The sequence below is a fragment of the Pseudorca crassidens genome, chromosome 21 (genome assembly GCF_039906515.1).
Source record: "Pseudorca crassidens isolate mPseCra1 chromosome 21, mPseCra1.hap1, whole genome shotgun sequence".
NCBI classification, from domain to species: Eukaryota; Metazoa; Chordata; class Mammalia; order Artiodactyla; family Delphinidae; genus Pseudorca; species Pseudorca crassidens.
In genome coordinates, this window is record NC_090316.1 from 9,562,413 (window position 1) to 9,578,212 (window position 15,800).

The 15,800-nt window shown below is 42.7% G+C and overlaps 1 pseudogene; it reads right to left on the reverse strand.

Annotated features, from left to right (window-relative positions):
- The window catches only part of LOC137215952 (exocyst complex component 3 pseudogene), a 56,044-nt pseudogene extending 46,387 nt beyond the window's left edge, over window positions 1-9,657 (reverse strand).
- Between the last annotated feature and the right edge of the window lie 6,143 nt (window positions 9,658-15,800).

Here is a 15,800-nt window from a genome sequence, read left to right on the forward strand (position 1 = left end):
ACTTCCAATAACACTGAGGCTCAGAGAATAGAGACGGGCTCTTGGTTCATTAGGAAGATCGCTGTAGGACTAGTCTTAGGTTTATACCCTTCGGATCTAGACTCTTCAAAGATTCATCCAGCGCTCCATCCCTTGGAAGAGCCCAGATTTCCCTCTCCCGAACATCACCTTCCTTTTTTCACCTTTAAGCTTGGTTGTATAAGGTCTCCTCTTCCTAAGTGCACAGATGGCTCGGGCTGTGGTGCAGCTGTACACACAGCACATCAGAGTCTTTTACACCTGACTGCCAGCCCCTTCCCGGCCCCGGCACGGAGGGCTCTAATGGCCCCTACCTAATTGGCTGTGATGCAAAAGCTAATGTAGGTTGAGAGACCAATTAACGGGGCTTGTTTCTACCGAGGCTGCATCTGAACATCAATTATGCTAAACAACACGCTGTATTAAGACGTTTCCCTGCCACTATCATTTGCTAGGGGACACCTCAGAGCAGGGCAGAGAGATACCCCCTCTCACTGCCTGCCCGAGGCGTTTCTCTCTGTCTGTCAGTACAGACGGCTGGCAATAGGGAGCACAGGTTTAGAGCTAGGAAATCCATGACGCAGGGACACATCGGACACTAACTGATTACCTTCTCTGGGCCTCGGTCTCTAGACCATGGGGGCTATGGTTCAAGAAGCCAGAGAACAGGTTGGGTGAGGGATGCTGGTAATCCTTCCACGTGACCTGCTGATTCCACTAAGAAACGGAAACCCTGAGGCTCTGGAGGCTCAAAGGATACTTTCCTTAAAACTTGAAAAACAATCAATAACTGAAACTGTTGGTAGGGGGAAGATCATTGTATTTTCTCCTGCAGGTCAGGCTGGTTTTGAACTCCATTTCTCCCTCATCTCAAGCTTCTCTCTTAGAATGCATTTCTTGATTTTTTACACCAACACTGGTCGTTAAGCTGCCCAGTTCATTTTAACTTTTCCTGATCGTGCAGCTTGTATGTACTGAAAACGCTGAGGAATCAGACCAAATTTAAGACACGACACAGTTGACAGTTTAGCTAGGAAGACGGGACTAATATTCAGACATCTACTCATTTATTCAACCATTCATCAATTCAACAAATACTTGTTAATCATCCACTATACTTCAGGCAATCTGGGCTAGAAGCCTTTCTTTTTACTCTAAGTTTATTTCTAGATAGAAAGGTAGGTAGTCAAATGAGTAATAGTAATGCTGGGTAAGATGTGCTATTATATCTGTGATAGATGCTAAAGGGGGCACAAAATATACAAAAAACACAGAACAATAAAATTGTGTCTGTTCATTAGAGCATTACATATAATGCATATAAGGTAGGTTTACTAATTTACAATGGAGTGCCACGCCCTCTCCCATTCCTCATCATGCTTATATCAGAAAACTTTCACTCTCAAACTTTGGGAATTTTATGAGAAAACTGATAATATTAGGCATAAGCTCCCTCAATGCCCAGCAACCAAAAGCTATCTATAGTTGCACTTATTCTCACCTCCATTTTTCTGGTCTTGCAGGAGATGTAATTTCTCATGTTAAGGCCTGTGCTCTTCTAGACCTGTGCTCTTGACGGACTCTCCTGCCTTATCTAGACCTTACTGAAGGAGAAAGCGAGATTCCCTTTCTCCTTCCCAAGTTGGCAACTTTGTTGCAATTGGTCCCTTCTGCAAAGCATACAATTATGACCAAGTTTGTGGGTTCCCTTAAAAATAAAGTCCTCCCTTGACTCTGCGTTGGACTAGCATTAGTGCTTAGGTTTGGAAGAGCAAATAGTTTTTTATCTTGCATGTCACCTACAATCTACTGGCAGTGGCTTTCCTTACCTTCCAAGCCTAGAATTCTTTCTTCTTCACTGTTTTCAGTTATTTCCACCTTCTGCTCACTTGTTCTTCAAACACCTGCAGTCTTTGTTTGACTTCATGTTTCCTGACCTTGACCCGACATGTTATATTAATGGCTGTCCAACTCTCTGACTCTCTTCTCTCTTTGCTTCTCTTCTAGATCTCTACTACCTCACTGCCCATCCTTCTCCTGTCCTCTGTGGGCTCTCATTTCTCTGCATGCGTCTTTGCATATTGTGTTCTTCTTTGTATGTTTCTTCCTTGGACTCTTCTCACTTCATACCATCACTGAGTGATCCCTTCTTATCACCTGCTGTCACTTATCACCATGTGCTGACATTCAAAATGCATTCAAGTCAACTCTGCTCCCATGAGCGCCAGCCCCATCTCCCTGCTTCTTAGGCTCCTCGACTTGTTCTAAAGTCATCAATTTTCCACCCAAATCTGCAACTCCTTCTGTCCTGGGGAATAGCAGTATCATACAAAACTTGGATGTTATCATCTACTCTTGTCTTTTTCTCACCCTGACACCTCATCGATCAATAAGTCCTGCCAGCTCTATTTCTCGAACCTCTATTAGATCTGTCTTCTCTTCTCTATTCCCATTTCTCTTGCCTTAATTCGGGTCTCATCATCTTTTATTTGGACAAGGGCAATTAGATTACTATCTGATGTCTTTGCCTCTGTTATGATCTCTGATTTTATAGCCTTTTAGTCTACCCAACACAGTGTGGCCCGGGTTACCTTTCTAAAATACAAATCTGATTGAAGAGCAAGGCACACATGGAAACTTCTATGGAGAGCCATGGCCTGCGGCGCTTGTCAAGCTAGAGAGGAGAGGTTCAGCTGAGCCATCTGGGCAGCCGCTGGGAGAGGGGGTACAGAGGGTAATTAAGGATGTTAAATTCCAGGCTTCCCCTTTCTGCCCTCTGCACCTCACCTGGTATTGTGCTACTAGATGCTTAACAACCAACTCTCACCAATTAAACAAACAAACCCCTTATTTGTAGAGTGAGCTGCTTTCCATGGTGCAAATATTACCACTAGGGCCAGTTTCAAGCAACCAACATCACTGGAGTTTGGAAGAAATTCGCAGCTGGCTCTCACAAGACCACAGCTTTTGTTCTCTTTCCTCATACTGAGTATCTCTACAGTGGGATCCAGGTTGGAAAAAAAGAACCAAAATGTTTCCCTGGCCACCTCTGGTATACTGTGGGTAACTTTCTGACAAGCCTTACCTGAGCCAGCCAAGCCCTGGATGAAGACAGCCTTACTAGGGACTGTGCTGGACTTCAGGGAGAGGCAATGGTGGGCAGAAACTAAATGCAAATTCATGAGCTGCCCGGGCTCTGTAAACAGAAGATGAGGTGGAGTGGACGTTGAGAGCATCCCGTGCAGCTGCTGGTGGGGATGCCCACCTTCCCGCACAGAGACAGGGAGGCTCCAGAAAGGTCTGCCCTTTGCTCATGGGCTGACCCACCAGCATGCTGATACCCTGTGGCTGGCCTGCCTGGAGGCCACCCTCCCAGATGCCACTGCCTCTTCTCCCCAAAGCAACACACATATAACCTTTTCGTAACTGTGACAGAATGCATTACTCCTTTCTGCACAACATTGTATGTCATTGTCAACATCAAAAACTTCCCTGCTTTGCTCTCGCAGCACCTGCCTTATTGATCGGGTGCCTTCCGAACAACTCGCTCACACAAAGCAATTAAACCTGTCTGACTTCAAAAGTAACGTAAGACAAGCCACGTCAAGCAGTATAGCTCTCACCTGATATGATTATTTCTCCTCTTCCTGGTGATAATAGAATTATGCAAAAGCGGCCTTGACCCAGTAAGGATTTTCTCTTCAGAATCAAATCTCTGCTTTCCCCTAGCTCACAACACCCCACCAGCCCCCCGTTTCTTCTTGTTTTCTAGTCGTTCATTCGGCACTGCTGCCCTCCTTTGTGTACCAGCCTGCAAATCGAAGAGCTCCTTACCTGTGAAGCAGTGCAAACTGATGAAAATGTGGCCAGATGCATCTAGTAGGTAAATGATGAAGAAAAAACATCCATCTCTGTCTATTAATTCGTTCTGCAAAGTTTCTTGATTGTCTCCAGTGTGATTGCAGTCCACTTAGGTGGCTAGCTTTCATTTAAGGAGTGAGACTTTTTACAACTGTCTCAGATTTCCCCCATTTCTCATTGTCCTCCGGTTGTCTGGATCCTGGGCAGAGGGATGTCTTGTCCCTGGGCTCTAGTAAAAAAGAAGCATGGTTGATGTATTATTAAAATACTTCCATGATGGTTGATAAATAGTCATTGCCTTAAGTGGCCCTAGTTTCCCTTGTACATTACAAAGTGACCAGCCTTCTAGCCCCATGCAGAATTCAACAACGATGTAACCACCAACAATGTTGGGCAGGGTTTGCTGATTAAGGGCTCTACTCCTTCTATACAGACAGCATCCAATCTGATTTTTGGTGACTGTAATCTACATGGTTCAGAGTACGCTACTGCTTAGACCCATGATTTCCAATGCCAGTAGCAGTCAACTCAGTACTTATAATTTTATAGAGATGCAAGCCCATTTTAGTGTGGGTTACTTTGTGGATACCTATTAAGGAAAATTTCTAAATCAAATCCCTAACTACAGAAGTTGCAGAAGAATCAGAGTTTCTTCTCCTGCCCCTGATTAAGCTTCTGGTCCCTTCAGCAAAAGTCCAGGGCTTATGGAGTATGTGTTTTCTAGCTTTACTATCAAAGTAAAACTTATTTCAAGGTTATTCTAGGATCCAGGACAACAGAAGTCAGTCAGCTGGCATAATAGTTGCCTGCCTGCTTTGTGTTTTATGAGAATAAGGGTGACTTTCAGGCACCCCACAGCAAGTATTACCATCTCTCAAACATCTGTGCACTCGATTCCCATGTGTCAGATGGGAGCAGATTTTAATCGTTGCTCTGTGCAGCACTGTGCTGCATGGACTCCACATCCCACCACCTAACTCGGAGTCAGCGGAGGTCCTTATGTGTAGGCTCTTTACTGTTAGCAGATCCAAGCATTCAACCCAGGTAAAATCCATGTATACAACGGACTGACCACTCAGAAGAACTGTTAAACTATTAAGGTGATTGGCCTTTTCTGTTCAAAATAATGGAACAGTCCCTGCTGTGGTCGAAGACAGCCAGATACAGGAGGACACAGGAGCTTAGCTCTCTCCTGGTTGTAAAGGCACGAGTTTGGTCTTCCAGTACCAGCCCTACTCAATCACCACGGAGAGACAACAACCCGGCAGGCCCCAGAGGAGATCCATGCAGAGGAAGTACAATTTCATTGGTTCTATAATAGATTACCTTAAGTCACATTTTAAGAAAAGTTAAAGAAAGGGCATAGAAATATGAGAGTTATATAAGAACTATAGAAGCAAATAAACAATTTTATAGTTTAAACTGTATATGTTCCCCCCCCACAGAGAGCATCCAATCTGACTCGTGAAGCCACTATGTTACCGTCTCTGCCAGGGAAGCCCTCCATAAGGATGCCAGCATACACGCCAGGAGTGCTTTTTCCTACCCAATTCCTTCAAACTGTCACTCCTCAAATGCGAGAGAGTTTTGGAATTCAAAAATATTTGAACTGACTGGCATCCACCTACATCACCCCTGTGTCATACTTTCATTTGGCCCCTACATAGCATTGCTTTTAGCCAGAGCTGATCAAAGTTACGCATGAAAACGTCTCATTTGCTTTCTAGCCAAAATCAACTAGAACTTTTGCTTCTGTCGTTAGGATTGATAGGTGTTCTGGGAGGGCCCTTTCCCTGCAGAACAAATACACCCTGCAGAGGAAATGTGCTTTGAGGCATTGCTCAGCTTCTTTTATTTGGAAGCAACTGATAAGGACTGGCATTACTTATTCTTTAACTGTTTGGTAGAATTCACCAGTGAAGCCATCTTGCCCTGGACTTTTCTTTGTTGGGAGGTTTTTGATTATTGATTAACTCTCCCCACCATCTAAAGATATGATGAAATTCCGATCAGAATTCAAGTGGCATTTTTTTCACAGAAATAGAACAAACAATTCTCAAATTTGTTTGAAACCACAAACAATGTAAATTGCTGCAGCCACTATTTTGTTAGTTACTTGTTACTGGCCTTTTTTTTTTCTTTTCTTTTTTGTCCTCTTTTTTGATTAATCGAGTTTTTTTTTTTTTTCCATTTTGCTCTTTCATAGTTCATTATGCATTCCTTGTATTATTCTCTTAATCTTTACCCAAGAGATTATAATGTGCATCTTTCACTGAATAAAGTTACTATGAATTAGTATTTTCATCACTGTTTTCTACCAATTTCCAGCAATGTACAAATGTTAGGCATCTTAAATTCCATTTATTTCTCTCCCATGTTTAAATCCCACAAAATGATATTACTATTGTTAAAAAATCAATACTAATTTGTATTTATCTATATATTTACCTTTTTTTGCTCTTCATTCTTTATTGCATTTCTGTACTTCCTTTTATGAACCTTTTCTTTATGTCTGAAGAATTCCTTTTAGTATTTCTTTTAGTATTAGTTTGAAGGTGATAAATTCTTTCACTCTCTGTTTGTCTGGTAATTTTTGTATTTTGCATTTATTTATAAATGATATTTTCACTGGGTATAGAATGATAGGTCTTTAGTTTTCTTTGTTTAGACCTTTAAATGTTATTCCCTTGCTCCATTGTTCCTGTAGAAAAGTCAAACTTCAATCCTTTTGTAACTTCGTTGGATGTATAATGTGTCTTTTTTAAAACTCTGGATGCCTTTATAATCTTCTAGTTTAGTTTAATTTGAAGGTTTTTTACTATGATGTGTTTAGTTTTTTTCACTTCTCATGCTTGGGGTTCACAGAGACTCCTCTTTAATGTGTGTGTTGATGTCTTCAGTTTAGGATAATTCTTAGTATTTCCTCAGATATTTTTCTCTATCTCATGTGCTCTCTCTCTCCTCCTATTTTTCTGAAACTTTAAGTACATTTTAGACCTTATTACCATGTGCCATGTGTCTCGTAAACACATTTGTGCATTTTTTCCATGATTTACTCTTTTTTCTACTAACTTGTTTTCCAATTCACTAATTTTACCTTCTTCTCTACTCAAACAGCTGTTAAACCCAACTATTACGTTTATAATTTTACTTCTTGTACTTTGAAACTAATTTTTTGATAGATCATCATTCTCTGGTAAATTTCTCCAGTTTTTGTTTTCATGTCTCTGAGTGAAGACCCATAGTGAATGAAGACAGGGCCTCTTCCCTCTCCACACACCTTTTCCACCATGATGATCAACCATGAGGCATTTCCCATCAGAGTCCTGCCTCACAAAGGATGTTTACAACAGAAATGTGAAAGCCTGAGGAACCACAGCCAGCAGGACACTTGTTCTTCAAGAAGTCACAAGCCCCGGCACCTTGCATACAACACGCTCGGCATGACAGGAGACAGGCTCGAGGACCTGAAACTTCGGAGGAGAACCATCGAGAGTCACTTTTGCTTTAATACCTTTCTGAGGTGGGGATGATGAGTGCAGAATAAGGTACACAAAGCTGGAAACCGATGGCTACTTGAGAAGCTTCACTACGTTCAGACTCGGAACTATGATTTCCTTGAAGATGGGCACATAGTTTGGGTTTTCCTGCCATGGGACCCTGCTCCAGATTCCTGACGATGGTCTGCTTCATGTCCTGGCTGCCGTCCCCTCGGGTGGCCAGCAGTGTGCCAATGTGGCCATCCTTGATGTCTGGGTATTTGCTGACCAGAGTTGAAACTTCCAGGCACAACTTCTGCAAGGGCGACAGTAGGGTTACTGTGCTCACCTGCATGTTTGCTGAATCCAGAGGCCAGCTTCTGGAATAGGAAGTGGAGCAGCTCAGCCTCCCTGACTGTCTTCTCGGCACCTCCTTGTACTCCTGAGTGCTCCAGGATGAGACGTGATTCTGCGTGATGGCCCACAGGCACCCACCACCACTCACTCTCACCCTCTTTTTGTATGGATTTTTAGTTTCTGCAAAATCACTGAAATATTCTTCCGCAGTGACACAGATGATGTCTACGGCATTTGAGCCTAACAGCCACTTCTTTGTTATCAGCTCATCGAGATGTTGCTCCAGATCCTGGAAGACCTCTTCCTGGTATCTGCTGCAGCCTCCTCGCAACAACGGTGTCTAAAATCCCATCCATGTTTGGTTGGCTCAGAGACACACCCTCTTCCACTTCATTTTAAAAATACTTCCTTTTTAAACTGATTAGGGGTTCCTGAAAGCTCTGACAGCTGTGATGATTGCTATCATATCCTGAACATAGCAGTGTGGTGCTGCCAGTGTTTCAGATGTTCTGTATACAACTGAGCCTCGACTCTGTGTCTATTTAAGAAAGGATTCATTTGCTGAAGACACAAACTGGTAATTTGTTTTCAAATCTTCACTCATCTGAGCAGTAATTTAAAAAAATTGATGGACCATCTGGAAGACAGTGGTAGGGAGTGTTCCCACTTGGGTCCGCTTTGGGCTCAGTCTCTTTCATTCAGTCTTCAGTGTCTGTGTCTAGTGCTTTCTGCAGCCAGACAATGGTGTTTGAAGTGAGAGCTGACATGTACAGATGGAGCAGCTCAGACACCACATTTGAAGAAAGTCAAAGCTCCAGGGCATTGACGTCCACTTCTGGGACCAGCTCCACATTCCCAGTCATCTTTGCGCTTGTGTAGGTGTTTAAGACCCAGGTCAAACAGGCTCATAATCTCACTTGCTTCTAGACCTTCCCACAAGATCTGCATCCAGGTCCTCAGGGCTTGGTGGCTGAGGAGTTTCTGAAAATCTCATAATGGGGAGAAAAGCACGCACCCATCAGGTTTTTGACAACAGTGGGGTCATCTAGGACATGCTTCCATATGATTTCCGGGTGGCAGATGAACCACACCTTGTTGGACTCCCTGGGGTTCTGCCTCTGTGCCCTCAATTCTAGCACTCACGATGCTGTCCAAGATAACAAACATTTCCTCCTTCCAATTCTTGGACCTCTCAAGGGGAACAAAGCTAGTTCGCATTTTTTTTTGGTCAAGTATGCACCAATCAATTTTCTTCCCTTTCCAAGATCCTGACAACAGAGACCAGAAAAATGGGGTCCTGGGGGGTGGTGAGCGGTGACCTCTGCAGCACCATCCCCAGCTGCTTGGCCAGCTCATCTGAGAGCCCCCGTGTGCTCCCAAAGTCACTGTGGATGAGGGTCACGTCCACGTGGCGGTGCTCGGACATCAGCCCTTCCCAGGAGCACACTCCTGTTCCAGGTCCATCAGGTTCCAGTGGGCCTGAAGGAGTGCCCCTTGTTCAGTGAGGTCCAGGGTCCCCACTCCTCACAATACGGGACACCAAGAAGATGTTCTTGAGGGTCTCCACAGCTGCAGCGAGCTGGGTGCGCTGCACGACGGCATCCTTCATCCTTGACGTACTTGATGCTCTTGGTGGATGGTGTGGATGCTCCACCTCAAGTCTTTGCTGACGTTGGCCAAGGACCGCAGGATGTCTCTGACATCATCCAGTGCATTTTGGAGCTGGTTCCAGCCCATGTGGCACCCCATACAGCACCCCGTCCAACCATGACTGGATAGCGACCTGCAGTGTGACCTCCACGGATGCCTTTCTCCAGGCCTCTCTTCTGAGGTTCCCCTCCTCTTTGCCCTGCTGGTCCAGGCACAGAAGCATCCCAGCGACCTTTTGAATCTCTGTTGCAACATCCTCCTGGTCTGTCTCCTTCATGGTTAAAAAGCAGGCGGAATCCGCCACCCTTCCCCGCGTGAGAGCAACGATATCCCTTGGCACTGCCACCCGGCGCCTGACTGGAAGTGTCATCCGATTTCTTGAATGTGTTCATCACAGTTACTTTAAAATCTATGTCTTGTGTATTATATCTAGATCATCTTTGAGTCATCTACATTATCTATTTTTTTTCTCTTGATTTGGTCATTTGAGTCTCTCTAGTATCATTCATGGTAATTATTTACTTATTTCTTGAAGGCAAAATGGAATAAAAGAGGCTGGCGACATTGCTGTATCTCAGGAACTAGAAGGAAGCAAGGCTTGCTGGTGTGTCTGGAGGCTAATGCAGCTTGCTCGGGAAAAGCATCAAATAAGGCAGAGATGAGACTGAATCCAGCCATTTTGATTGAGTACCGGATACTGTGTATAAAACGTGTAGAAACTCTGAATAATGCTAACTTCCAGCAGATTAGAATCTATTTATTTGTTTACTCATAGGTTCGCTAGAGTAGGTCTTGGTCCCCTTGATACAATCAGGGGATGGGAGGCATTAAAGCTGGTTTCAGGCTTTGTGAGAACTGGTCTACTTCTAGTTTGAAGTAATCCTAAAGGAAGACCTTTCAAGAATCTCAACTGAGAGCAAAGGCTGTTAACCTGGGCCCATCACCCTTGCCGGGCCTCAGATGCCACTTCACCTCCCAAGCACTCTGAGACGGGTCAAAGCTCTGCTCAGCTTTCTAGCTTCTTAGCTGGCCTTTTCTTTCGTCTTCTCAGCCTCTTATGTTGCAAATATTAGTAAGAAATAATACCTTCAACGAAAAAAGCAGCACAGAGTCACGCTCAGTGTTTCCATTCTCTTTTCTCTAAAACTTAGTTCTCTCAATGCCTAGCTGCCTTGGTAACACTCAACCCCAATTTTTTCCCCTCCTACCCCCACGGAACTGCTGAAAGCCCTTAGCCTTGAAATGCAACTGGATCTCTTGTTTGGTGCCACTTACTGACCGGCAAATGCCTTGAGGGAAAAACAGCACAGAATGGTGAACTCACCTCAATGGCTTTCTTTTCTCTTGGGTCTTAGACTTTCAAGTTCTTGCTGACTGTGTTGCTCTATGATTACTTCAAACAGGTATTTAAAAAAAATTTTTAACCAGTTTTAAACTTTTTTGTTGGCATGAGGCTTGGTCTGCTACAGCTACTCTCTCATGACCAGAAACAAATTAAAAAGCATCATATTTTTATATAAAAATCAAAATTCTCATTTTCTCTTAAAAATAAAATATTCTAGCAAAATCGGGCCACGTTCTTGCATAGAAATAATGGCTAGAGGTAAGTAGCCCCTGTCCTTTAATTTCAGGTATATGCTCTCCAGTTTAATTATCCAGATCACTCAGTGACCCCTGAGAGTAAAAAAAGAAGAAAGTCCGTAATTGAGCTTTGAGTGATACTAATACCTAATCATGTTGTATAAAAGAAGAGCTGAAGGGGACATTGAGAATGCATAGTCAGGAGGGTAAAAGGTTGATTACAAGATTGTTGTATCACGCAACTCGAGGGAAGACAATGTTTCAGAACGGAGTTGGGCGGCGGGGATCATCTGTGCTGAATTCTGCCGAGCCTTCAAGTTGGGCCAGTACTAAATATTCTCTAGTGAGTGACTTAAATGGAATTGGTGATCTTAGAAAGAGTCTTTCTAGCAGAATCATGGGGTTTACAGAGGTTGGGGTGGCTTAAGGAGTGAATCAGAGCTGTGGAAGTAAAGTGGTGATGTACACAACTAGTTAAAAAGTCTGTGTCAGGAAGGCAAGAGAAAGGATGGTGTTGGGAAGGATGGGAGCTGAGTAATACATTTCAGAGATGAGTGGTCCTTCTTGGCTGCCTTCGTGGTACATCAGCTGGCTTTCCCCACTTTCTTACAAGATGAAATGCTGCAAAGATATTTTCTTGAAGATGAGAAAGAGGAAAAGCTGGTCAGCACTCCCCTGTCTCAGGAAAGAAAGAAACAAGGCTTGCTGGGCTCTCCGGAGGCTAACTGAGGTTGCTAGAGGAGAGAGAAAACGAAGATGGAGAAAAGCCTGGCTCTAGCCACTCACCAGACCTGAGCAGCCCTGCCTTGTATGAAGTCATCCCCCTTCCCTGCCTTGACAGAGGCAACAATCAGAAGATAGCAGCACGGAGGCTGCCTGGGTTTTCCTTTTCAAATACCTTTGGAGGGCTGGGACCTTTTCCCCCTAGCTTCAGGGATCTGTTCCTTGGCGCCCCAGTAAAATTACAGAAGCAGTCTGCCTGATAATGACTGTAAATGATAGAGACGATCAGGTTTACCTTGTGACGTCCTCAGGGGACTTGCGGTTAGTTTAGTCTGAATTTAGCATCAGCTGCTCCAGTTCCTTTCTTTTCAGCAGGCAGTGGCTGGACTCATCCTGTATTCTCTCAAACCTAATTAGTGTGAGGGCTTTCCCTCCCTCTCTCCTGCCCATCCGCGCAGACCTCCTTCCTCTCCTGCTTCCTCTCCTGTCTTGCCCGTGCTCCCTAAGCATGCCAGTCTAGGAACCCAAGCAGATTGCTTTTAGAGGGTGGGCTTTTTTGTTTCTTTGCCTTGGGAGAAACAACCCATGCCTTTGAGCTGTCGGTTATTTATTGTTCCTCCAGGAAAATATACACCAACTTGACTGAACTCCAACCTCCCTTAACTCCTTTATGGTTTGAAGGTAGTCAGGTTAAGGGTTTTATAGCTAACTAGAGATGTTTGGAATGTACTGTAGGTCTTAAACAGAAGTGAACATGCCGAATAGCTAAAGGTTGGAGGGCGTAGTTTTCATTAAAACCAAACTTCCAGATCTTTTAACTTACCAAAAGCCACCATGTGTGTATTTATGTATGTATACATATGTATATAGGTATGTGTCTATGTGGATATGTAATGTATATTACAGATACATGTTACATATACCTATATTGCATATATATACAAAGACACATACACACCCCCTGAAAGCCCTGCTTCTCAAACTTGAACGTATGGAATCACTTACGCATCTTGCTAAAATGCCGATTCTGACTCAACAGGTCTGGGATGGGGACCACATTTTGAACAGCACTTCCTAAAGAGAGTTTCACATACTCCCCTCCAGCTTCTTCATGGTAACCTAGTCAACCCACTCCTGAGTTCTGTTAATTGTTGCTCCATTGTCTCTCTAGGTTATGTGAAAGATCCATTGGATAGGGGGCATTTTTGCTATCTCTCAAAATAGCAAATGCTTAGCTATTAGGTAAAGCAGACTCTGGATTTGTGTTCCGGTTTCCTGTTCCAGACAGCTATGTCGGGAAATGTGAAAGGTAATGTAAAATCTCTTTAGATCTGTGCTAGTTTACTAATATTTCTTCAGTTTGTTACATTGAGCAATTAGCTCATTCATTTTTAATTAATTAGTTTTCATCTATTTTCAGGTATGCATATAAGGTTACGAATTCACTTCTTTGTACTGATTTATATGTATACCACGATTTCTGAAATTGTGGTCAAAAACATAAAATTTACCATCTTAACCATTTTTCAATGTACTGTACAGTAGTGTTATACATTTAAAAATTCTTTTGTTATAATTTACCTACCATTTCTGAGTGTTTGTAGGAGGAAGAAAATCCAGTTGAATTCAGTTAGTCATACTGTTGAAACCATAAGTGCCAGAGTAATCTTTGAAAATATAAAGGACAACACATTACTGCATTCTTTAAAATTATCAAAGAGCTTCACATTGCACTTAGAGTAAAATGTAATCTGTTTCTCCTGATTAAGAGATTACATCCCTCTGGCTTATGTGCCGTGTTCTAACCACACTGACTTGCTTTCTTTTCTTGGTCATGCCAAGTTCTCTTTCCTGAAATAGTTTATCCACAGGATGCTGCCACCCTTCAGTGGTCCCTGACCACCACAATTCTGTCACATCAATATGTTTACTTTCTTCACAGTATTTGACACAATCTGTAATTATCGTGTTCATTTATTTATTCATTTATCTTCTCCCTCCTCCATACGGTGCCTACGCTCCATGGGGAAAGCAACTTTGTCTTCATGATTGCTCTATCCTCAGCATCTAGCACCGTGCCTGATACACGGCAAGTCATGAATAAATATAGATGCAAATGAATGAAGATGGATGTAATGTTCAGAATCTTCCAGTTCAACTTTCTTTTAAAAAAAAGTAAAATGAGCTGGGAAAGTAGCTGAGAGAGACTTAAGAACTTGCCCGAGATCACAAATGTTTAATGAAGTATCCGAAACAAGTACTCCGGTCTCCTGACTCCCCTGCCCTGTGTTCTTTCTGGTGATCACTCCACTGGTTATTGAAGGCCTACATCAGGGATCTAGGAAGGTGATGGAGAAACTGTAGAGTGGTCCATGACCTCCTTCTGACCTTTATAATGACTTTTGTGTAATACGTGCATATATTCTTCTTCTCTGGCGAGGTAGACTGTAGCTTCCATACAACTTCAGAAAGGTCAAAGCCTTAAAAAATCTTAAAAACCACTGGGCCACATATTCTTAAATGCCTTGCACATTTTCTCTTGTCTTCATATCAGTTCTTCTATTGATAAGAATTGAACAATCATTATGAGTTAAGTATCCGCCGTATTACCAAAGGATGTAGTGTTATGACTTGCATAAAAATGTTGCCATCTATATGTAAAGGGTTTGGTTCTGGACTCACGGAATCACCTGGCACATGAGGGGTCCTCTGTCAGTTTTATTTTTCAAGACTGGCAACATGAATGCTTACATACTGGCTATAGTTGCATATACCTCAATCTTTCTTTAGCCATATTTTTGGTACCCCTTCACCTAATATACTGTCAAATAAAGGAACTTCTCATTCAAATTTCTCCGCTGCACTGGAAATGAGATCATCTGAGGGCTAAGCTTTGACTCTGGAGGTTCACATGCTAAACTGAGATTAGCAGTGGGTTTGTGGATTTTGAATGTGCGTAGGGCTAATCCATCCCTTCCTAGGAATATTTTGGTTCAACTAAACATGCTTTTGTATAAAATGGCTCGGGGAACGGGTCAGAGGAATGGTACTGTCCTTGCAGTAGATGTTTGGTGGCATGTCCTCCCAGACCATGAACCATCCTCCCTTCCCCGAGGACAAGTCCTCCATTCAGAGGTACCCTATTCCTCATCCACTGACAGCTGGGATGGAGTGGTCAAAGCTGAGCCCACTACATGCCTCCTTATAGAAATCAGGATCTGGGAGGCAGAGATGGACCGGTTAAATCTTTGATGTGCCTATAACTCTACCTATAAATTTAGAATTGCAGGAAAATATATTTTGCCATGTATACGGAAAAACAAAGAAAGTCAATCTGTACAAAAAAGAAGGATGAAGATGATCTAGGTAAGCTTAAAAAAAAATTTAAACGAGGATTTCCTTGGTCTCTGACAACTTTCCTCACAATTACTCTTTTTTCCACATATATTAAGTTGATTTCATTACAACCAAAGCTTTACTAATACATTTTATTTCCTGTGGATGAATGTTTTTGGTTCATTTCTTCTATTTTGCCTGGAGGCAAATGTCTATAGGTGCTGGAGTCAAATTAACTAGGTTTAAATGTCGATTTGATCACTTACTAGCTAAGTGCGATAATTTGGACACACTCATACTAAAAACGTTGTTTATCTGAAATTCAAATTTAAGAAGAAAAGAAAGGGTATCCTTTCTTTTATGTGGGAACCCTATTTGTGACATAGTTTCTTCCTTTGTAAAATGGAGATAGTGATACCAAATCAGCAAGGATGTTGAGGAAAATGTCAAGGATATCATAAACATTATGTAAAACCATTTATGAGAAATCTGGCTTATTACTTTCTGTCTTCCCCAATTCTACCTATGCTGTATCTATAACACAAGAAGGCATTGCTTACAAGGCTCACCAATTGGGAGTAAATACTTCCTGGATGTGCTGAACTTCTACTGTGTTAACAGACTAATACCGAGATGAAATGACTTAAAGATGAGGCTTACAGGGAAGTGAACTGGTTCCTTTTGGAATACGGGGAAACGCTTTATTACCTCTCACGAGATGATGTCTTTATTCTTGAATTAGGGAATTTGAAAGGCTGTATATTTCAATCTACCTGACTTCGTCCAGGTACCCCA